The following is a 25,232-nucleotide window of genomic DNA, read 5'->3' as shown; positions in this document are numbered from 1 at the left end:
TAATCTTATTTTTTAGCAGTACACCACTTGTTTTGTCATTTGTTTCTCATTCCTACTAAAACAACACAAAACTTCAAAATGTAACTGCACACGAAAATTGCAACCAACGTGGACTATTCTAATCTGGATGATGCCTCAACTTCAGAAACACAAAATATGAAGGCTATGAAGAAGGATTCTATGAAGATTAACTGTGCTTCCTGCTGTATATTCACATATTCCACTTCTGCTTTTGCCAAAAAAAGTAGTAATTTTAGTAAATAGGCATAATAGGTATTCGGATAACATTTTCTCCTCTCTGAAAATATTTAAATCATATTAAATATTGACAGTTGTCATCGTCTTGCATATTTCTACTAGAAGGAAGGACAGTCAACGGTTGACACAACAATGATGCTGAAAAAGAGTAAATTGTAAAACTGAACGCATCCTGAATCTGATGACAAAAAGATGTGAAAGGATAACAGTTCAGTATAATTAAGAAAAATCCCCTCATGTTTGAGATTAATATTCTGTGGTAGCTTTCTTTTTCCCTTTCTGAAGGAAAGAAAGAGAAACTTATTTAAGGAAGCTTAACTCAGATTCTAATGAGGTTTCAGTTTAGCCTTCCTGTCTGTTTACTCCAACAAGGAGACATTTTCCACTTAAGAGGCAGATTAATCTAATTAAATTAATTTAAACCATTCTATATGCCTAAGGTAGAAAAAAACAAATCTTCAGTAATTTATGAGTTATTTTTCCGAGATCCTGAAACCGGTGGCAAAAAATTGTAGTGTAATTAATTTTGAAGATGCATCTGATTTGTGTTATTACCCCACACAGCAAAACAATCCCCTTTCCATGGTTGAAGCCATCTCCCTGATGCTTCCTACTGCAGGAGAAAGTGACTACTTTTTTCTTCTTTTCCATCCTAAGGGAAAGTGTTGATCCCAGTAATCTCGCACTTTTACGTATTGGAATAATTAAATTTTTTTTTGAACACTTAAATTGCATTTTGAGGGCTTTTACAAACTTTGGATCTATTTTCCTGTCTGTAAGGATTTTCTGTTCTTTTTAGAAAGGAAACAAAAGATGTTCTGAGCTACAATTTGAAACTGGCAGGCCAGATGATACAACGTTATGCCAGTTCTGAATACTGCTGCTCTGATTATTGACACGAGAAAGTATTGTTCATTTGGATGTCATCTAGATAACACCCCTATCTCCTCAGTTCCCTTTTTTTTTTTTTTTTTTGTCATAGATTGCCTGTAGAAAAGTATGACGCCAATGCAGATATCACACGACCCTCAAGTAATCAAACAAATAAAAATGTACTGTACAAGAGTAGAGCTCTACTTGTTAAGGTTTCTGACTAAGACCGCTGTTTAAATAAGGAGGAGAAAACCACTCTCTGTTTTGCTATCTGTGAGTATTCCAGAGTGATATCCTTAATTTTCACTTAATTCAAAGTTAACTGAATAAAGTAGCAGAGCTTGAATTCTCTGTTTCTTCAATTCCACCGTTGTTTTAATTCTCCTAAAATTTTCTCCAATAATCAACACAGAATAGAAAGTCCTTTTTGTGTTTCAGTTTTTTTACCCTCAGGGTAAAGCCATATAACGGAAATCTTTAGACTCAACCACTGAAAGTGATGTTTTGCATGTCTCCTGCTCATGGTAAAACAAATTGGTGGAATCCGACTTGAACTAATGGCTCTAGACATGGATTTGAAACTCGAGGGCTTGCTTTGCTAACTGTCAGTATCTATCTAATACTTCTGTGTAATGAAGAGAAATCTCTGATTCACTCACAACTGTTTTCACTTTGGGTATATTGCATATCTTAAGTTTCAGCTATAAACAATAATGTTACAGCCCCATTATAATTCATGCACAAAATATTTGCATTTTTCCATAAATGTGTTTCAAATTTTAGCTTGTGCACTTTAGTCTGGAGGGTATCTGTATTCTTAAAATCCCATTTTGAATTGAAAATATACACGTTCTTGTTTTTATACTGCTGAGTTATTTGTGCACATGAGCATTCATGTTCAGATCAGCTGAAATAATTTGCCAATTTGCATCAAGCCAATTATTTGTAGTTCATTTGATTTTAAAGAAATATACCTGGTTCATTTCAATTGTTCTTAAAAGACATTTTTGTAAAGTGTCTTCCTTATTTATGTAGCCCATAAAATATTTTTACGTTCATCCTCATCTCATGATAAAATCAAAAATTTTCTTTAATGCTTGGGCTCGCCTGGCCCACACTGAATGCAGAGGGATTGTTTTGGGCCAATGCTTTGGCTGTTGCTGAGTGATGGGTGCTGCCCAAGGCTGGGCCAAGCCATTCAGTGTGAGAGGTGCAGACATGATGGCACAGTGGCATGGAGTGGGACACATTACTGGCTGTCCTGGGCCACATGCAACCCATAGGCTAGACATGCCTGCTTTGAAGTAATTATATACCTGTACCATTTTCCACAAGAAAATGATGACCTCTGTTTGAAAATATCTCACTTCAGTTACTTCCCACTGATCATAATTCACTTTACATGCACTGAAAGAGAAAGAACCAAAACTATGGTCAGATCCCATTGGATTTGTTGACAATTTACGGCACGGTTACTGTTAAACAAACCTTTGGTATGAAGTAATGAAAGCATTGTTTTTCTGTCTTTTCAAAACACAACATTTGATGTGAACAATTTGGTTACTAACAGCAATGATTTTATGGCTGTAAATTACAAAACAGTCTTTGCTTCTAGAAGAACAATGACTAAAATATTGAAAAGGCAAAGCATTTTTTAAATTTGACATATCTCTTTTGTATAACTATTAGTCATTGCTACCAACCATTTCTTCAACTAGAAATAGTCTTCACATATAAATGAGATTGTCTTTCGTCCTCAAGATCGTGTATAATTTTGTGGATTTTTAACAAATGCATTATTTCTATCTGCTTACTGCAGACCTACTACATTTCATTCAATCATTTGCTGACTGGCAAAAATATCTCACATACCCTATCCCATATCACAACTCAACTATCATTCAGTTGGCAAAGGCTTACTCTTACAACCTCTCTTGTCTAGTTGCCAAAAGATACAAGTAAATGAAATTCCTTTAATGTCAGCGAGGCGTAACTTTGGCGCCTGCTGGAAAGAGCCAAAGCAGCAGTTTCAGATGTGTGAACAACTAAAGAAAGATGCCAAACACATTTTGTGATGCTGACAGGAAATAAATTAGAAACGATAATCCAGAGGTGCGAATGGGTAGTTTGTACCTTAGCAACATTTTCTCTTGTTAGCAATTGTATATTAAGAGTATTTATTATACAATTGTAATTAAAATCTGTGAAGTACTCCCATCAGATAGAAAAGTCAAAGAAATGGGAGTGTATACATGGAAAAGACCATGTTTTAAGACCAGTCCAGCCCGTTTTAATCGGTCTGCAGGAAGATTATTTACTCCTGAAAAGAATGAAGGATCAAGACTTTCTTGAGAAGCAATGCTTATTCAAAGCTCTTTCTGAAATACTTCTGCAACATCAGTTATTTCCATACACTGAAGTAGAAAACGGATATTAATTTGCCTTATTTGTAACAGTGGATGTAAATAGATTTGGATGTCTTAATTTCATGCCATCTGTTCTTTCCTTTGCTTTTATGATAATAACGCATAGGTAGAGATGAAAAATAAAAATACAAGATTCTTTTGAGGCCCTGTATTTGGAATGAGGTGTCACCTGCATAAAGAAAGGGCAAAGACATAATTCATCAGTGAGTGGATTCTCTCCTTCACTAAAATTACAAGGGGAATCTATTCTATTCCTTGGGTTAGCCAGGGAAAAGTTATTTATGTTGCCATATTTCTTCACTTTTTGTGCCAAGAAGCTGAGTAGAATGGCATGAAAATCCGAGCAAGTGTATCAGTGTTTCAGTGAGAAGGCCTTGGGTGCCAGTACTTTCTAACAGTCAGATTAGTGGCTTTGGATCAGAAACTTTAAAGAGGCAATTTTTCTGCCAGAGCTACTTGTCAGGAAATAATTTTGCTATCATTTTCCTCTCTCCATAATAAAGTAAATGGAAGGGAAGAGCCCAGTATAGTCATCTCAGTTTTCTACAGTCTCAGGACTACACCTAATCAGTATTGTTAGTCTTGGGCATGTGAAAATACTGAGACTGGCTTGAATTGAAACACACTGCCCAAGAGTCCAGACAAGAATTTTGATTCTACACTTTCAAATCTTACTCCGTAGACAGAAGTTCATTTGTTTAAATAACACTGAGATTTTTTCATTTAACAAAGAGACTCAGAAATATAGCTTAAAGGGGAAAAATCCCCATTAAAAGTGGTAACAGGCACAAATCTTGTGCAGTAATCTTTCTAAATCTCTGCATATTCCAGAGGGCTGGATAACAGATTTGGTATTTCAATATTTTTAGAAAGCTATCCTCACACTGCACATTTCAGTTTGTTTTTAGAAGCAATACAAACTTCATTCTGCTTCATTCTGCTGAGTGATATTTCCAAAAGCAGAGGATGGAAAGTACCAAGAACGTAACAGTTTATATTCTCATGCTCACACTTAAATGGGTAAAAAATTTCAATCTCAGTTGTGCGTTTTACCAAATGACAATTTCAGCCTACACAGACCTGCCATTTCTTTTTGAACAACTCAGCTAACACAGTTGACCCCAAGATGCATCCAGGATCATTTTTTCCAAGTGTCATCCCTTCTGATTTTCTCTCTAGCTATAATGCAATGGGATGTGATAATAGCACAGTAGGGTCTGACTGCACCCTACTGCAGTCAGCAATGCAGCCACAAGGAGCAACCATCCTCCCACTCAAGCTGTGCTCCAGGACAGGAACTGGAAAGCAGCAGTACTGAGTATGGCACCACCCAACAGAGGACACAACTCTTCTGCTCATCACTGTGGGTCCCCTTTCACAGTTGAGAAAGAGCAGGGTTCCGCAGCTCAAACTTCTTAATTTTAGTATTTAAAAATTAAAAAAAATGAAATCAACATACCCTTTTGTTGCTGACTACTGTTCAGGTCAAGCCCATTCAAAGGGCAGAGGTACTGCAGTGGAAGAAGATTCCTTCTGGAGGTGGATGGCTGTAAAGTAAACAAAGACCACCTTAATCAGATGCAAGAGCACAGAACAGACTCACTATAGTGGGGGCTACAGTACTGTAGAGACAGCAGTTTTCAGTGAGTCTTCAACTACTTGGGCCCCTTGAAGATAAAATAGCTTAAAGCAGCAGCTTTAACTCAGCTCTTTGGCCTCTATCCTTTGTGTTCATGTGGAGAGAGCTCATTGTATCTATATATAAAAATACCTATGCCAGGACATCTTGCAGTTTCCTCTAACTCCTTTTGACATTAATTCCACCACAGTCAATGGTGTTCCATATACATGAACAAAAGGCCCTGTGATATTCGTTAGCTCTGAATGCACCATAAATCTTCCGAAGAATTTAACGCTTAAGGCTCTAAACCATCAAAATACTGTAGAATGAAGTTGTTCACTTCTCTGTGGCAAAGTATGCTAATCTGTTTGAAGTTATCATATTGCTATTTACAGGAGAGGCTTGAACACGATACGGAAATTACTTTCAGATTTTGAAAAAGAAATTTAAAACAAATTTATCTCATACTTTCATATTTTATTATGTTACCTATGTCATCATCACAGACGTAAGTATGACATGAAGTGCACAGAGCCTAAAGAATACATTCTAAAAAGGTTTAGGTAGGTACACCAAGGATGGGACAGGGAGGCTGGTATCTCTAGTGTTAGTCTCCTGGTACACAATGGTTTCTTTACATTGTGTCACAGTAAAGAAACCTTGAAGTGACCCAAGTTTATAATTGCATCATATCAAGAATGCTTTATATTCCCAGGGCCAACCAGTATAAAGGGGAATTGTACCATAAATGAGACCCAAAATCCCAGAGTTCTGTATATTATGGCTTTACATTTCTCTTCCCTTCTGTTTCTGAAATATAGCACATAACATTATGGATAGTTATAACTGTATATTACAAGCAATTACTGGGCAAAATGCTTTTCTTTGTCAAAGTCACTGGCAAAACTTGCATTATCTTCAGAGCAAACAAGCTCAGATCACATCACTGTGTACACTGTGAAAGTGAAATGTGTTGTAAGAAAAAAAAGGAAGACAAATGACATTAAGTAATATATGACGTGCTTCTTATGAAAAAAGAGCACAACTCAGAGAACCATATCAGTATAATAAAATCTGACTTTTCTCCAAAGAACGTGTTAAAAACTCAACACAACAATCTTTGGCACTAATTAAAAAAAAAAAAAAAAAAAAAAAAAAAAAAAAAAACTAAAAAACAAACAAAAAACCTTTAATTTACCTCATTTGTAATCCATATTGTGATGGATCCTAAAAGGCTTATTGTAATGAAACTTGAATATTGCCCAGATATAAGAGCATCTTATATTATTAGCAAATTATTAGCAAATGCAGTGACACATGGCACATGTGCCCTGATCCATTTTTTTCTAGGAAGCTTTTATAGTCTCAGTGCTTTGTAACTTCTAAGAACACTGCATGACCCTGGTGACCCAGGGGAAGATATTTTGGTGCATCAGAATGTAGCTTGTCAGCTCCTACAGTTTTTCTACTTAAGGTCTAAATTATATCTTTCAGGGGGTATACTTGAATCATAGCTAGTAAAGATGACTTTACAGTTATCTCTGGTTTGAAAATACTGCTTCACTCAGGTTTATGGCCCATTAAGACAGTGTGTTTTTCCTTGTAATATCCCCTCTGTGGGGATATCCCCTCTGTGCACTACTAATTTCATTTTAACACGATGATTTGAACTCAACACATACAATTAGTTTCCATCAGGAATAAAAGCTCTTTTGCTCAAGGTCAAATTATACAAAATCTATTAAGCAGGATGAACAGGTTAAATCAGTTCAAGAAAAAACTAGACAAGTCCTATTGTTTTAAAATTATTTTTCTAATTCAAAAAATCTCATTTCGGTCCTGTTTCTCCCCAATAATGTTGTTCTTCCACACATACTGGAATTCTGGAATTCAGTTTTAGTCAAATTAGCAGCAATTATCTACACAGTTAATTAGAACATATAATGAAGCACTGTTTTAGAACTTCACCAAAGAACTCTCTCAATCCTTTCATAAACAATAAATAGAAGTGATGAAGTGATGTAGCTAGTGTGGCATAAGGCACTCTAAGAGAATACTGGGGAATTGTTTTTGTTTATGTTTGTGCTTTTCTCTGTGTAGTTGTTTGTTGTTTTCTTTTAGGTTTTTTTTTGTTTTTTTTTTTTTTTGTTGTTGTTGTTGTTGCTTCTGTTTGTGTGCTTGGTTATTTATTAAAGGAAAATAAAGCAATAAATAAAAGAAAGAAAACTTTCACCACAACAAAAGTTCAGGTAAAACCATACTTATGGGCTTTTTTCCCTTCTTTCATTTGTTAGCTAGTCATTCCTTTAGAAGAGTAAAGGTGACATATCCTATAAAAATTTCTCACTTCTTATTTTAGAAATCACTAAGTTCATAAATTGCCACAGCAATTCTAGAGAACAGCCATTGGTGAATGCGTTCTACAGTGCTTAAATTTTCCTGAATTAACTGTCATGTTCAGTTTTAATGTTTGTCATGTGTCAAATATTACCCAAGTCCCAGCAAAATGAAAGCTTTGATCACTGTCTTCCTTGTGATACCTCCCATTTAGTTTTAAAGATTTGTCTCTAATCTTCCTGAAATGGGAGAATAGATGCATAGGATACTGAATTCATCCATTTATATTTGTATTTCAAATAAAGATCTTCTGTCTACAAATCTATGAATCCAGCAGATGCAAGCAGAAAAATGAAGAGGGTTTCTTCAGGTCTTCAATTACATGTGATCGATTTAAAGGCAAATGTGACACAAAAAGAGCTGAAATTGAGTGGAGACATACAACATACAAGCTGTTTCAGAAAGTAAAGTACCTATGAAGCAGAGAAGAGCTTAGAAGAGCATAGTAGAGAAGGAAGGGGGAAATAAGGAGGAGAACAGAAAGGTATCCTATACAATATGGGGATACTGGAGGAAGGAAACAGGAAGGCTCTATAAAACACCAAATGGATCAGTTGTATCAGTACCTTCTTCTGCAATTGGCTTACTTTAAAAAGACATCTACCTGTCTAAAGACTTTACACGCATTTAGATTTTTAATGGAAAGTTATGTAAATTATCTGAGTCTCTTCAAAACCAAGAAATAAAATGTATCAGCTGCCATGAATCCTTAGCATGAATTTCCCTCTTACAGCTAAATGAGAAAGCGAGCATTGTAGTACCCTCTGATTCAACAATTTTTAATCATTTCCTGTTGAGATGGACAGAAATGGAAATGGAATTTTTCAGTTCACTCCTAAAGCTCACACTCACATCATCTGAAGGAGACCAGCTGCATATTAATGACTGGAGGACATATGAGAGAAGACGATGCATACTATGATCCTGAGGTCTCCAAGACACAGGCTTTATTGCATTTACAATTACATTTTAAAGAGTAGTTTAAGTCTGTACATTTTTCTTTAATACTGGATATTAGTGTTCAAGTTAAATAGTACCTTTTTTGATATAGAACAAGATTCCTCCATCTCATCTCTACTACAGCAAAGACAGCTGTGTTAACTTACTTGATCACATATTGAAAACCTTACCAATTTTCCATATAAGCAAGAGAAAGCTGAAGTACTAAACCTCCAGTCAGTGGAGGTCCTGGTTAGGATTTTCAGATGTGGTTTAAAGACTTGATTGTCGTAACTTTACTGAATTTCTGTTTCACGGCAAATTTAAACAATGAAATGAATACCAAATCCAAACTTAAATTTTACATATAAAAGCAACGTGGCATTAGGCAGCACAGAATACAAGTATTTCTCAATCAATCACTTAACACTGAACCTGTTAGCACCTTTTAGTATAAAAGTCCCAGTTTTGTTCTACTCTTCCTGACAAAAGGAGTCATTCATTCGATGGCACATTTTATTATGCCACTTTGTTTGAAAGTTGCTAGAATTGTGGTTTTATACATGGAGTAGAAGAGCTGCATAAACATTAAAACAGTTTAAGCATCCTCCTATGCTTGTTCTTCCTGCTGAGTTCCCATTGCAGCAAATCCATCTGGTTGGGAAAAATCATTTTGCAAGATTTGATTATTATTATCCTTTTTTAAAGGAAGAAGTGAAGCCAAGCAGAGGGAAGCATAACCAAACACTGTAAGTAAATAAATGTTTCCAGGGGAAAGTGTTTAGCTTGATTTCAGAATGAGTATTTCTAGTTTTATATATGCATATTTAAATATTACAGTTACAGATGCAAGTTTAATTCCAGTCACTGCAGAACCACATCCAACATCTAATCACACCAGCAAGTCAAAAAGTTAAACTGGAGCAAAATCATGCCAAACATAGAAATGGGCAATATCTTATTAGTAACTGTAAAAACAAATTCCAATTTATTAAGAAGTTCCCAATTTCTGTTTCCCATTCCCAACCCTTAGAAAAAATCTCAAGTTCCTGTAGTTGAAGAAGTACCTCATGTTCTTTACTTTCCAACTCTCAGGAAGAGTCTGGAAGACAAAATTAAAACAATTGTAATACACCAAGACAGAAATCTGATTCTTCAGATTTGTTTCTGTAAATATCATAACTTCATCATAACTTTCTTATTTCTAACATCTTTTCAACATATTATTTCCAAATTATAGTTAATTTGACTCCTGCCTTCAATAAATTGTTGGCATCCTCCAGGGTGGAGGGTTACAGGGTTACAATTCATAGTAACAGTGTTTCAAGACTATTTTCACTTCTTGTTTCACCATGAGCTTTTTCCAACAGTCTCAATGAAAGCATGATCATAGGATAACATATACATAACATACACATAACAGTGTATTCGTTAACCCTGTTTGCCTTATTTTTCTAACAAGGAGTCAGAACATACAGCAGAAATATTAAGCACAGTAATGGTTATTCAGAGATTAAGTAATCTAGGTAAAAACAAATTAAAGAGTTGGGAAATTACCCTTTTAAACAGATAGGAATACATTGCTCTATTTGTGATTGTGCTATATTTACATCATAGAAAAATTCTTGAGCATCTGCTGGGCATAAAAGTAGCAGCTACAAGTGATAAAATTTGGTAATAATTATCTGCAAGTGAAATGTGCTTGGGGTACAGAGGATTTTAAACAAGAAAATAGCTCCAAAGTTTCACCATGGGCTCAAGCATTAAGGAAAAAAAATATACAACCTTGCTGTTGTGTGATGTACACCATAATAAGTAAAAAAAATTGCGTAAGTGGTCTTTAACATCCCAGCATACACTATATTATGGTGGTTACAACTTTGCTTGATTTCCTTTGCATCCAAAAGTTCAAACAGGATTGGGCTCTTGTAGTTCTACAGAAATGACAGATTTGTAACGTGCTTACTAAAGCACAAGTTGAGTTGCTCATGAAGTCCAAATGAGTTAGGTTATCTAAAAAATTATTGAATACCAGGAGAAGGGAGAACATACTCAAAGTATCATATAGATGCAGGGTTTATTTTTGTACATTTGCTTTCTGTACATACGTCTGGGCTGTACTCCCTGGAAACTGTTGTATGCTCACACAGTCAGTCAATAAGAATGATAAAATGTGACTTATCCCATTAACCACAAATATGCACTACGGTTTAAATTCAGAATATTCATGATCAATCAACTCAGTAAATCGCATCTTTAAAAGGCTATTAATAAAAAAAGTATTAAAAGAGATGAGTTCAAGGAAACTGTGATCTGTTTGTGGTTATTCTGTAAGTAGAAAAGAGGGACTAAAATCATTCAATATACTACTCCCGTTGGATTATTTGCTCTGCTCCACTGAACACCCATAAGCACATTCAACTACTAAATTAGCACTGCTAAGCTGTGCTATTTGTGTTGGCTATTTTTATACACAGCAGGCAACAATCATTGCTTAATGAAAGACTAGGCTTTAACACCAGGTGTGATTTTGTTGTTAGGAGTTCTGTTTTTCCTACTTTTTGTAGTTTTCATCCAAACCGGTTTTCATCCCCATCAGTACCACCTACTTTTGTCCTGAGAATTGCATGCTGAATGCTGATTCTAAGCTCAGCATGGTGTGCAGTGCTTGACTTGCACTGATTGTCATAAAATGTAACACGCAGCATACTGTGAAGATGTGCAATGGAAGTGTGATTTTTGTTATGTATCTTGAATTAGACATCTCTTCTAATTTCCAGTCTTTTATACTTCAGCTTTCTTTTGCAAAGAAAAGCAAGGCTCTATTTAAAATGTTAGTTTTTCAAGAATCCACCTGTAATAATGAAATAAATATATCACAGTATTTACTTTCAGAATACCACACAACAGAAAAAAAAAAAAAAAACAACACATTTTTTCCTACAATAATGATAAATATTCAGACATCAAGAGCTCAATTTCATACTATAAAAGTCTGACTTTCTACTTTGCTATTCAGCAATTCAAGCAGAAAGAATATTGTAAAATCTTAAAAACAAAAATCAAGGAATTAAAAACAGAACTTCTTCACAATTTACATGAGACAGCTCAGTTTTGAGAGAGTTACAAAACGGCCATAAATTCCAAGTTCAGGCATTTGGAGGCAAGAGACAAATAAACAAACAAAATGACACATGATTGCATTTGCCAGACTGTTGTTGGTTTTGTTTTCTTTTTGACTTAATGAACTTAAATACAACCAGATCGAGTAAAAATATGCGTTTTTTCTCCCAACAAAGTATAAGCAGATCCAATTCCTTTCATGCAAGATTTTTAGTCCATTGTGGAGAAAACAGAGAGCAGAGCCCTAAATATTCACTTTTATAAAATACAGAGACAAATGTGGAACAAACTGGGAGCACCACTTCCCCTGCAGTTTTCATTTTTTAAACATTCTTTACAGCCTGAAAGATGAAGAAGACTTCAGCAGTGGAGGATGTGGGACTACTCTCACAATTAGAGAACACATCTTGCAATGAACCAGGGAATGTAACATGGAATGTAAATAGGAAAATTTGTAATCTATCTTAAAAGTAGTGGAAATGGAATTCAAAAGAATGTATATGAGTCCAAAAACAGCAGGAATAATTCAGGCTACTAGCTACTGTACTTTATCTCAGTTTTCATCTTTAGACTGAAGTACCGCTTCACTATTGCAAAGCTATAGTGTGCAGAATAGTCACATTTAACATGTCATGTGATATGCACAAGCATCCTAATGCTAAAGATAGTCTCTGCTTGTAACAAGTATTATTATTTTCTGTCTTCTACTGACCAAGGTTTCTTCTTGCTGTTGTTGTTTTCTGTATTTTTCCTTTGAAGCGTTACAAGTATCCTCTGTTACTTGTACAGCACCCAGAGCTTTGTCCTTCTCCAAGCTACTGGTAATCAGATTGAGAGTGCTGACCACCCAAGCAATACAGGATAAATTAGAAATAGCTTTGCAGTAATATCATTATCCAAAACTTACTAAGATTGGTTAGGTTTTATTCTGCTAATTATTACTGTAATATGCAAAATAGCGCTGGAAAGATGCTATCTCAGAACAAAACAGAATAGCCCAAGTTGGAAGGGACCCACAGGGATGCGATGGTACAGAAGCCTCCATTTCTGGATTTGAATCCATTGGTGACAATTTAGTCTCATCCTGCTCTATGCACATTTTGAAGCTTATGGAAAATAGGCAGTCTCTATTCCAGTTAACATCAGAATCCATACTTGAATATGTATTTTCCTTAATTAACAAACATATAGGAAGATAAAGTACTGCATCAGTACTACATCATAAAACCTCAATTTTATCAGTATTCTTCTACAATGTAACTCAGTTTACTCTCATAATTGAAGCATTACAGATTCATCATATCGCACACATAAAACTGACATGAAATTAGTAATTATAATCCATGAGCTCTTAAAAACCATAGTGAGCTACATAGAAAACACTATTAACAGTCATTTAAATTAACTTCCATGTTGTGCAACAAAAGTTCACAGCATTCAGAAAAAGCAAGTAGAAACAAGATTTCAGGTCAAAAGAAATAATCATATGATTGAAAAGTATTCACTATTAACAGTTTAGTATATATATCTCTACCATGCAGCCAACAACCACATTTGTACAAGTTTATTTTTACTTCCTAAATAATCAGAAATCTCCAGAATTTCTGTATATATACCCAGATATCACACATATATTGCACCAGGCAGGAGAAAATCAACACATTTTGCTTTTTTCCTGCAACACAAATCATGAAATTCCTTTTGCTATGCTGGCAGTGCTTATCTGCCTACCTAGGAACTTATCACTACTGCAAAAGAGGAAAGTGATCCATTAGTGCCTGCAGCATGGATCACTGTACATCCTGCCACAACAGCCACAACAGTATACCATTCCCTCCAAATCAGTCTTTTCCAGCTAAAATGTGTCAGTAGAGTGGTATTTGTTGAGGAAACCACCCCACTTCTCTTCTATATATTCTATCTGTGTGATCAAAAGCAGTGTAATAATCATAAAATCACAGAATGGGCTATGAGAATATATCTCATATTGACAGATGAGAGTTTAGTGCATAAACAATCACTCTTTTACCAAAGTTTTACCTTGCTTATCCAAGTCATATTTATAGCTTATTGAGAATGCCTTCTACCACTATGTATAATTCACAGCAGTGAGAAACGTAGCTATGTCAAAAAGAACGTATCTCTTCATCAACATATGACAGATCTCCAAGCACCTGAGAAAACCAAAACAGAATACTCATATACCTACATTTAATGGAATGGCTTCTATCAGATCTACACAAAGGACTAATCAGAAGCAACTTATCACCTGGCTTCCGTGTGATCTGTGGTACACTTTGTGGTGCATTTTTCTGAAGGGGATATCAGAATCTCCCTCTCAAATAACAAGACAAAGCCATAGCTAAATTAATCTACTATTGGTGACAGTCTTGCTTTGAGCATTTGCCTGGATCTTCATACCTCCCTTCCAGCCAACATTTCTGTGATTCTAAATTATGCAATTAGAAAGTTATTCATCAACTGGCTGCTCACACCACATTCTTATGTTTTTCTTTAGAAGAGCATGATCTTCTTGTCCAAACATTCTTGTTCCTACAAAGATTTCTCCATTCTTGCCAAGAATGCCCTTTCACTAACATTGAACACTGTCAATTCTCCTTTTGCCAAGTGCTTCATTTTGGCCTGAAACAAGCAGAAAAACTACCCTCAAAAATTAAGTAGAGTTGTTAGGATGGATCTCTAGTGATGAGCACTGCTCAAATCCAACTGCTAATGCAGTGGAAGTGGAAGAAACTTGACCTCTCAGTACTTTGCTTCTCCATTATTTATGTAGCCATAGTATCAAGCATGTACATCTGGATATACGTGCATCCCCTATGCTTGGGATGCACAGTTGCACTGGCAGAAGCTGTAGAAACACCAAAACTAAAAGAAATTCTAGAAATCCTTTGAGTAGGAGATGTCTTGGGGGGAAAAAACCAAACGACAGCGTGATATATGAAATTATTGAGCTTACAGCAGCAGCATTACAAGACTTGGAGGAGGGACAGAGGCCACAACATTAAAGATAGGATTTTTTTCTTTTGTAAGGACAAACTCAGCAGCAAGAGGAGGAGATTGTAACAGCAGTGAGTGAATACAGAATAGCCAGGCTGATCTGACCTTTAGAAGCTCAGAGTATTTAAAGTGTGGCAGTTGCATCGATTTCCTATGTACACCATACTGTATTTCTCCTACACTGACAAACAGGAGACTGGGCTGATTCATGAGAGTCACTATTTGCATGTTAAGTTTATTGACTTTCTCTGCTACAGCTTCTGTCAGTTATACTCAACAAAAATCTTTTCACAATTTATTCTCCATGTTGTTTCCCCCATATAAAAGATTAAAGACAGCCATTATACATACACATACTTCTACTTTCTCTGCCTTTACTACTTTCTAACACTTATAACAAGGCAATTTAGGGAAACCAGTGTCCACAATTTTAAGAAAAATAACGTGACAGCCTATGTAGTCTATGCCAATATTCCTCTCTTTCATTGACATTCTCTTCATTGTACTAGAGAATCAGTTCTTGATTTTCTACTTTCTCTGAGAAAACAGTAGTTTTCCTCACTGGACCTAATATGCAAACATGCTCTTTTCTTCCTTTTGCATCATTGTTCCTGTTCCATTAGCATATGTTACATTGCTTATGATATGGCAAGAGCCAAACTGTCTTCTATGTTCTGGTATTAAAGAGAAGGTGAGGGGATGGCAAAATCACCTCATCTAAGGCTTGAAGAGTCCTTCAAAAATTTGCATTTCAAAGTGACAGGATAAACTTTAATTACATAAGCTTACACATAAAACTTAATATAGGTGCTGAACATTACGATGTTTTTCCAAAGTTCTGTCTGCATCTCATCTGAGTCACCCAGAAAAAGGGACAGAAGGATTGGATCCAGACTGCAAGAGGCAACATAGCTATGTCAATCTGAACTACTTGACACAGGACCACTGGGAAAGGATGTAAGAATTGTGTTTGCAACAGTCCATTGCTGAAAGATAACCTTAGGAGCCTCTGAAAGGGCATGGGGGTGGCTCCACATGCATGAGCATCAGGACATGGCTGCCATCTCTTCTGGGTGCAGTGACAGGATGCTGGAGTAAGAAAAGTGAGGTTCTCTTCCAGCAAGATGAAGATGTTGCATCAAGTGGCTTCCCAGGAACCTAGCAAAAATGATCCTCTCTTCTCAAAGGCAGTCTAGAATCTCTTAGGCTGCACTACTTGCACTAGTACTAAGTTCTCCCCATTTTTCTTACAACACTAAGGAACATTTTTCTGAAATCTCAGCTTATGTTTGAAGCTCCTCTGAGGTAGTTGTTACATATCTCTGGTGTTCTGTCACTCTTGTGCACGCTTAAACTTCTTCCTTGGTTCCCTTAGAAGTTTCTGACTAATGTAATTCGTCTCTCTATTTTCACGTTGCTGGTGCCATATGCTAAGAGCCAGTAGGTCCAACTCTGTATCTTCTTAATCATTACCAAGGCAAAGAGCTTGCAACTGGCATTCCATGATATGTTTATACGATCGTTCCCCTATCAACTCAACTGCATGTTGATGTAAATCACTTGAATATTCAAATTTGATTATCTTTCTTGCTCTTCATAGGACCAGAACGCTCTATTAGATGTTTTCCAGGTACCGCTTTTTGAATATTTTCCTAATTTTCATTTCTACTGTTTGGGTTTTTAATAAGCATCATCACATTCGTAGGTGGAAAAAAAATTATCTCCATATGTATGGCATGCGTGCACGGTAGTAATATAGTCTCACTTGTATAGAACTAAAAATGGTGTTGGAGAACAGTTAAGTAGGAACCTCGCTTGTTTTACTGTGACTGAATTTCCTTCCTCAAATTACTGTTTCTCTTAACATTGCCAGAAACTTAAGCTACCTACTGTCTCCTACGGTCTGTTATCTGCAGTATCTAAGGCACTACAAATGGCTAGCAAAGATTTCTAAAAAACTGCTACAGCAAATTGTTCAAAGCCAAAGCAATTGTGAATAATCAGATGCACTACTTTGGTAAGTTCTTTATGGACTTAATTCTATAATACTCTTTCTACAAAATATAACAGTTACACATTACAAGGATAGCATTCAGCTGTCTAATGAAATGCACCCAATGCCATTTTATATTCTTTAAGATGTGTAAGAGATAAATACTGGGACAGCTAGCATGGCTGAAGTTTTCCACCCTCCTGGAGCACCACTTGAAATCCAGATGTAATTGTGCAGAGCTTCTAAGGCATGATGTTAGATCAATGCTATTTGGCAAGTCAATAACTTTCTAAAAATCTAATTGCTTTAAAAAGAATATATAATCAATAACATTACAATTTGGAAATAAATATATTCTACAAACATAATTAAAAATGTCAAGACTTCAACATTGCAACCCAGCTTACAGCAGAAAATTAGGACATTTACCATGAAACAAAAATCCCATGTTTGACTATCCCTACCACTATACTGATTCTACTACACTTCAAAGAGTCATTAACGAGACTCAGGACGTATTCTGAGATTCTTATCTTCAACACCAAAGCAATCCTTTTCAGTTATCCCTATAAAATACTTTAAAACTCTTATGTTAAATCCTCATCTTTCAACAATTTGACATCATAATACATAAATAATTGCTCCAAAAGTAATGCCTCCAATTCTGTATTATGTTGACTCATGATGTTAGAAGTAGATGTTGGTGTTATGGTAGTAGAGGCTGAACCTCCTCACCAATATTCCATCACATGTTGTTGCTGTGTGAAAGATGGTCGCAGAGGAACAGTCTGACATGGCATGAAGCAAAGGTTTGTCATCAAATTCCTCCATGCAGAAAAAATGGCACCTATTAACATTCATCAATATTTGTTCAGTGTTTCTGGGGACCAAACAGTGGATGTGAGTATAGTGAGGCAGTAGGTGATGTATTTCAGCAGTGGTGCCAGTGACAGTGGGTCACGTCTGCTGGTGCATATTTTTATGAGCATGGCATGAAGGATCTTGTTTACTGCTGGTGAAAATGCACAGCTAATGGTGGTGACTATGTCAAAAAATAGCCTCTTGTAGCTGAGACTTTGCTCTATCAAATAGTTTTAATGTGCTCTTTATCTCTGCTGTAGTTTCCAGGGAAATAAACAGGTGGCATTACTTTCAGAGCAACTTTGTTTTCCATGCATACATTTCCAAGCTCAAATAACACATTTTTCTTGTAAATTTAAATAAGCATGCCACCTAAGAAGAATCATACAAACATGTATTTTGAAGAAAATTCAGCGGTTGAGTGTGTTGCAATGCAGCATCCAACAGAGACATTAAAACCATTTTCAAGATGCAAAAGGTTGTTTGAAAGTTAAATTAATAGCTCCTGTACAATCTATGATGTTGAGAATTAACAAGCTCTAAGTCAGAGAAAAAAAGATTCACTCTGTCCAATTGCGGTCAAGGTTTGTCATACTTATTCCATACACTTAGAAGAAAGTAAGTTCGCATGCATTTTAATAAGATTTTTGCTCACTGTCACAGTTTTAATGATTTTTTGGTCATCATGTGACCAATTAACTTTAATACAGGCAAAATTGGAGGCAAGATATTTCTAATACAATGTTATGATTCTCTTTCTTTGCCTCCTACAAAGTCACGTCTGACTGTACTCAGTTCACTTACAGCACTTGGGATTTACATGAGAAGCAATGAGACACTGCCTGTACTTCCAGTTGTCTCATTTTGTTTTCATATGAATTTTTGCACCTTACTTCAACTTGCATTATAAATCCTTGACTACATACTCATGGATTTGTAGTGACAGAGTTGCAATGAAATTTCAGTAGCTTCTCTGAGCACACTGTTTTATGAGATTTCATCCACCACAAATAATTTCCCTTTGAGGAATTTTTAGTAATTATTGAATGACATTTGCAGGTTTATTTAACTAGTTTAAGGCAGTTCGACTGCTACAAAATTTGCAAGCAGGAAAAGTTATTTCAAATGTTTCTTTAAAGCTGGAAGCAGTCATGTAATATAGCAGACAGTATCAACTCAGGCTTTCACTGTGGCTCTTAGCAAAATGTAATTAATCAAGTAAAAACATTAAAATAATATTCAAGCAATGCTAACTATTCAAGACCTTTAAGACTGTTTAAGACCTCACTTTCCTTTTGGAAAAGCAATAGTAACATAAAAACAAAGTAACAGCACTGACATCACTGAAGTATAAGAAATATGAAGTAAGAATCACCTTCATTTAACTAGAAATGTTAAAGACAAGCTTTCCATTTAAGAAGTCTTTCACTGCTCCCATGAACAAACAATAAGTCATTACTAGAGACAACGATAAAACAAAAACCTCTGAATCCATTTACATCTTACAGTAAAACAGCTTACTACTAGCACTGCATAAAAAAAAAAAAGCCTACCGCCTTTATAAAGCACAAGACCATGCAATATCTATCTTAAGGACTAATGAACTAGAATTATTTTTCAATCTTGGTGTTTATAAGATGGGTTTTGTAACTCTTTCCCAAGAGGACTAATGGTTTTGTTCTAATTAGATAACCTAAGCATAGAGCCAGACTTGAATTTCCCACCAGAAAAGTAGTCAGTTATAAGTTACCTGAGATCTCTGAAAATGTAGGGATTCTAGCCTGTATGGGTCACTAATACAATCAAATGTGTTGTAAGCAAAAACCTCATTTTATTTTTGGTTCTTCATGTTTTAGATTAACACGGATTAAAAGCTTATTACTCATTTGACTTTTACTAAGTGGAAAATTCTCAGTGGCATTACTCTAATGCAGCACACTCTGAGGCAGCTGGTATAAATTGTGAATGTGGCACATAATGATTTGCCTCAAGTATATCATGAGACTTAATTTCAGAGAAAATTCTATAATAGTCTTTTCTTCATTTTAATCAACTTACTCCTAGCCATTTGTTAAGGTGCAGCTTAATTAAAAAGGATCAAGTTTTCATTAGTTTTTGAAAACTTATCCATGTATAAGATTGTTACAAGACCAAGCCACCTATTGTTGCCTTTTTCTTCTTAGCATAAAACATACAGGTTCACACCAGTTCCAATCAAATAGAACTGTCACAATAACAGTTCTCTTTTGAAATGTCACATGAGTTCATAAGTAGTATCTTTTGTTACAGGAAACATTCATTGTCTGTAACTGAAACAAATCTATGAAGTTTGATTTATTTATTAACAAGGAACAATTAATAAACACAGGAGAAATCAAAGACATGGAGCAGTAACTAATCTCACCCACAGAAATTACCCTGCAGTCATAAAGGGAAAAAACACTCAGAAATCACGTGTGAGCTTTCAGCACAGTGTGATGTATGCTGACTTATAAACAGTTTACACTTTTCAGAGACATTTGTGACTAAATAGTGACACGTTGCTTAATGGCAGCAGCAAAATGAAGATGATGACAAAAAGTAGATGCAGCTATTAGTTTTTCCATTTATGCCAAGAAAACATGCCCATCTCCCTTGAGAGATGAAAGTCACAGGCTATGTCTAGACCAAGTCAGAAGCATGACTTGCAGGAAATGCATCTTTGCACAAAACAAGTTGAAGAAACCTAGCTCAGATGTTATCAACAGAAAAAAAGCACCACGCAAATACGCTGCCTAATTATCCTCAGATCTGGCTGGAACATTCTTATTGATACCCGGGCTGGCTAACTAGATTAAAACAGGATTTAAATGTTTTCCTCATCTCATCAAAATCAGCAGGGCTCCTTTAAATTAGAGATCCACTCTGAACTAGAAATAGCTTTTCAGTGCTAAATATTAAAATATTCTGGCCAGTTTGGCTGTAAATATTGGTTTCTTGCCTACAAGAATGTCTACTCAGCTGGATAGCAGAGCACAAGCATTAAGGGCTGGATGCTAGAGATACCTTAGCTCATCCCAGTTATGATATTTTCTCACTAAAATTGCGGGGAAAAGGAGAATAACACTGCACATTGGCATCTGTCCCTGTAAATGGAATGAACAGATGAAAACTTGCCTTTGTAGCAAATAAAATACAACTGTCTCTACACAGGCTATTGATTAAATCTACTTACTGTATAACTAAAGACCTTAGTTCCTCAAAATACAAGTTCTTTCATTCTCAAATCTGAAGTTAAATATCCTATCTATAAGAAAATAATGATGCCTTCATAGCTGAATACAGGACTCCTAATCCATTTAAAGGGACACTGAAGTTATACCTACTCAAGTGAATTTTATCAACAATTTGTCATCACATAGCTCACAAATCAGTTGAAATGATATTATGGACTACACTTGTCCTCTAGGCAGATGATGTAGAAACATCAGTGCTGAAGATTTAAAAACCCATATTTAAGTCTCTTGATTGATAGTTATACCTCTCCTCACCTATTTAGTTTTCCTGGTAAATGATCACCTCAACTGAAAACAAATAATATTTGTACTCTACTTTCTCTCAGATCCCTTCCGAAAGGGGAAAATAGTAATCATCATCATCATCATCTCAAAGAAGTGCAGGGGATAACTTCAGCTAATATGTTCCCATTTTCTTCTAGAACAGCAGTTCTATTCTTCCTGAAGGAGCACTTCCTTACCTGACATTAGGAATGACAGCTTTTACTACAAACCCACCACTGAATGACTAGAATACACTTCTCAAAACAATAAATGCTCCTGTTCATATTGCCAGATTTAAACTGCCAGAAGTTTTTTTGTTTGGTTGTTTTTTTGTTGTTGGTTTTTTTTTTTTTTTTCCAATTAATACTATCATTTTGGCAAACACTCTCAAAATTTGGCAGAAAATGTTCATTCACCATCCCCATGTGAAATTTGCCCCTGAAAAACACAACACATATTAACAGTCATGACAGAAAAATACCAAAATACACAAAGATCCATGGGAATTCCCATCTTTGATCAACGGTAACCAGCAGAAAATGCAGAATCATAGAATCATTAAAGTTGGTAAAGATCACTAAGAGCTTCTAGTCCAAGCCAATGCAACCATGGCCACTAAACGATATCCCAAACAGAGACAATATGAACTCTTAAACATATTAAGGTCCAAATGAGAGATCTGATAAATCTAGAGTATCCTAAAATAGAGAAAGTATGCAAAAAACATTAATTTTCTCACTTGCTAAGCACTGAGCTAACCTTTCTAATGTATGAAGGCAAACATTCCATTTGTTCATCTTAGGAATCCTAAGAAATATTAAACTTAGTGGTCAACTACTGAAAAAAAAAATCAAGACAACTAATTAAATATTTAACAAATTGCCCTGGCTTCAAGCAAAATTTTAAAAAGGAAAGCAATACAGCAAGGATGAGAGGCCCATACAAACATGGAATGACTGCAGTACACAAACCATAATAGGTATGTTCTGATAGTAAGAACATTGCATTATAATAATGTTGAGAAAACAAAATTCAACAAGTGACATCAAGGAAACACATAATCAGAGAATAATCAAGTGACTTGGGATTTGGAAGGCAGTTTCTTTAGGAATACGTTAACTGTTTATGTAGTTGAGTTAAAAAATATGTTAAGAAGAGGGTGTAGAATGACTTGCTAGATGTCTTTGGTAATAATCCAGCAGGTACCACACAAATAGTTTTGTTAGTATTGGCAAAACTAAATAAACCCTGAGGAGAAGTATGATTGGAAAAAGCAAACCTTGTGGTGTAAAATAAACATGTATGTCAAAATCAAGTACCAAGTTCACTTAGATTCCTGACAGCAGTCTAGAGCAGTGAATTGGCAGCCTTATTGTTTATACTACTCTAAATCGAGTGTTACTTTGAAGGAAATTTTCTTTAGCTAATGCTAAGACCTTAACATAGGAAGGTCTCCATCTTATTGACATTTAACAGTAGGAAAAGTGGCTGCTCATCCACTCGTGTATCTCATCCTATCCTATATCCCCATCCCTGGAGATGTTCTACATCAGGCTGGAGGGAGTTCTGACCACCTGATCTAGCTGTAGGTGTCCTTGTTCGTTGCAAGGGAGTTGGAATAGATGACCTTTATAGGTCCTTTTCCAACTTAAAAAATTCTGTGAAGTTATGATTCTATATTTCACCATTGAGGTCTTTGGGATAAAACAGATAATGATTCACCAAAGCAAACATTTTTTCTTGTACTTGACTTAGATTTTAAAAACACAAACAGAAAAAAGAAAACCTTTAAAAACAGAGCTCAAAATTCTAATTAAAAAACATACTAGAAATAAAAAAAAACAATAACAACAAATTGCTCCCAGCGAGACAAAACTGTGGATTTATATGTCAGCTTACAATAACTTAACCATTCCAAGCCAGCAGGTGCAAATGCTGAAGGTAAGGAGAAATACACATTCATGGCCTCATTCTTAACACAGATCTATAATTTTCAAATCTTATTCTGACCTAGATTTTCAAAAGTCTTCTGATGCATTGATATTATGTTACCCAGATATTAATGACAGATTTTGTAAGTGTTTAAAATAATTGAGGGTTTCTTCCACAGATTAGAGTAAATGCTAGGAGTTTTGCAATATTTGCTGTGATTCCTGAATGAATCAGACACAGAAGGAGAACAGATATTTTGTGAAAGCTTACACAAGCATAAGTTTACTTGAGATGAGTGAAGTATTTCCATTGGCTTCAACAGAACTTGAGTTGGCCAAATCAGAATCAGTGAAAGCATCATAATCTCAGGCAAGCTGCCTTCACATCTCCTGCTACGCAGACAACACAAATCAGTGTGACAAATAGTATCCTTCCTAATACAGTTATTTTGTCTGGTAGATGACTCACTCTCTCTCTCTCTCCCAAGACATACCAGTGGTGCCACTAGAAATTATTCACTGAACCATATTTGCTGAGACATATTTGGGTGTCGATAGTATTGAAAGGAAAGTTTTAAAAAACATCCATCCTTGATGGTTGTAATTTTTCGGGCTCAAAATTTCTTATAGTGGCGGTGTGGTTTGCATCCAGGATATGGTTTAGCTGCGTCTGGAAATATAAATTAAAAAAAAAACAGTCTAAGAGCACCCAAATATTTAAAGCACATTTAAAGTACTCTATGCTCAACAGGACGAAATTTTACTAGTTAGCTTTATTACAATGTTGTAACAAAGAATTCTGTCTGCATTGCATGAAAGTTTTGCAGTCAGAAAGTTGTGATTACATATATTTCTCATGCTATTTACTGAGTTATAATTTCTTAAAAGGTTTGATAACTGCTAAGAATAGATTAATCCTGGATATTGTACAACAGTATAATTGCTGCTTAAAGATTACGTTAGTTGTGAAGTCTTCAAGCACTAATTCTACCAGCTACTCAAGAAGCCAATATTTCTCATTTGTGGTTAGGGAAAGACAATGGTGCTTGCTAACTTTGTTACGAAGTCAAAAACCACAGTATGAGGATCATGTCATCCAATCAACTTGAAATTTCCAAAAGATTCAGTAGTGGTTATTATATAAAAATCTTCATGTCATGCAGTCTTCACAAGTAAACAGAGCAGTAAACGCACCACTTGCCTTCACTACACTGGCTACGTAGGAGACTGAAGAAGTTTCTCAAATAGTACCTACTTTTTACAAGCGTATTCCTTTGTCTTTCTGTTCAGAGTGAAAAAATAAAGGATTGTATTTCAACGCATCATTTAATCATACAAATATGTTTTGCAGAAGTAAGCTTTCCCAACAAATTCAGAAGGCTCATGTATTAGAGGAAGGATTACTGTTGCTAATAGTTCCATTGACTTTTTTAACATACAGACTTCCATACACACGTATGTGTACAAATACAAAAATTTTGCATGAGGGGACGAGGCAAACTGGTGAACTACAGACATTCATTCTTTCCTGTGTTCTTATAGATTTTAAATAAAGTTCTTAAATGAGATCAGAACAAGTTTTAGTATTGAATGAAACAGCAGTTGTTATGCATAAGTAGTACAAAGCCAGTCAGAGAGTCCTCTGGAAGACAGAACAATTATTTTCACTAAAGACTTCTTTTTGATCCACATGGGTAATTCTCTAAGTGTTATGTTAAAAAAACTATTATGCTAAGAGGCCCTGCATTAAGAATCTGGAGCTCCAACAGTTACTTTATGAAGCAGATTTATGCCTCGTGACAGTAATTGCTCACACCCAAGGAGCAAGCTGATGCACCATCCAAGAACAACACAGAATATGCAGAGTTATTGCTAATCGGTGACTTTAGGGAACTAATAATGTCTGATTTTTATAACCGGAAAATGACTTCTCATTTAAATAAAAAATGCATACTATACACAAACAGGCACTTGCCTATGTAAATGAACGTAAATGTGGGCATTTCTGTTCAGCTGTTTTTTAAACTAACCTAAATAACAATAAGCGTGGTGTACTTACTACTCTGTGCTTGACTTGCTATGGCTCCAAATGAACTAATTAAGTCCAAATTTAAACTATTGTATTTCTTGAGTTTATATGCTTATTTTAGATGAGCTAAAAAGAAATGAAATCATATAAAAGCAAGGAAAAGTAAAACATCTGTAGGGAGGAAAGTAAATCTTATGCTTATGCTGGAATGAGATCTCTGTATG

At 35.5% G+C, this 25,232-nt stretch overlaps 1 long non-coding RNA gene across 1 annotated transcript in view; it reads right to left on the bottom strand.

Moving 5' to 3' along the window:
* Positions 1–25,232, bottom strand: part of LOC125700993 (uncharacterized) — a 61,579-nt gene that overhangs the window by 11,303 nt on the left and 25,044 nt on the right. The window contains exon 2 of the long non-coding RNA XR_007380132.1: positions 5,017–5,104. This is a non-coding gene — a long non-coding RNA (uncharacterized LOC125700993). The remainder of the gene's footprint in view (positions 1–5,016; positions 5,105–25,232) is intronic.

The sequence above is a fragment of the Lagopus muta genome, chromosome 1 (assembly GCF_023343835.1).
Source record: "Lagopus muta isolate bLagMut1 chromosome 1, bLagMut1 primary, whole genome shotgun sequence".
Classification (NCBI taxonomy): domain Eukaryota; kingdom Metazoa; phylum Chordata; class Aves; order Galliformes; family Phasianidae; genus Lagopus; species Lagopus muta.
The sequence above is the reverse complement of the archived record's forward strand: the minus strand, read 5'-3'. Positions and strand labels throughout refer to the sequence as shown.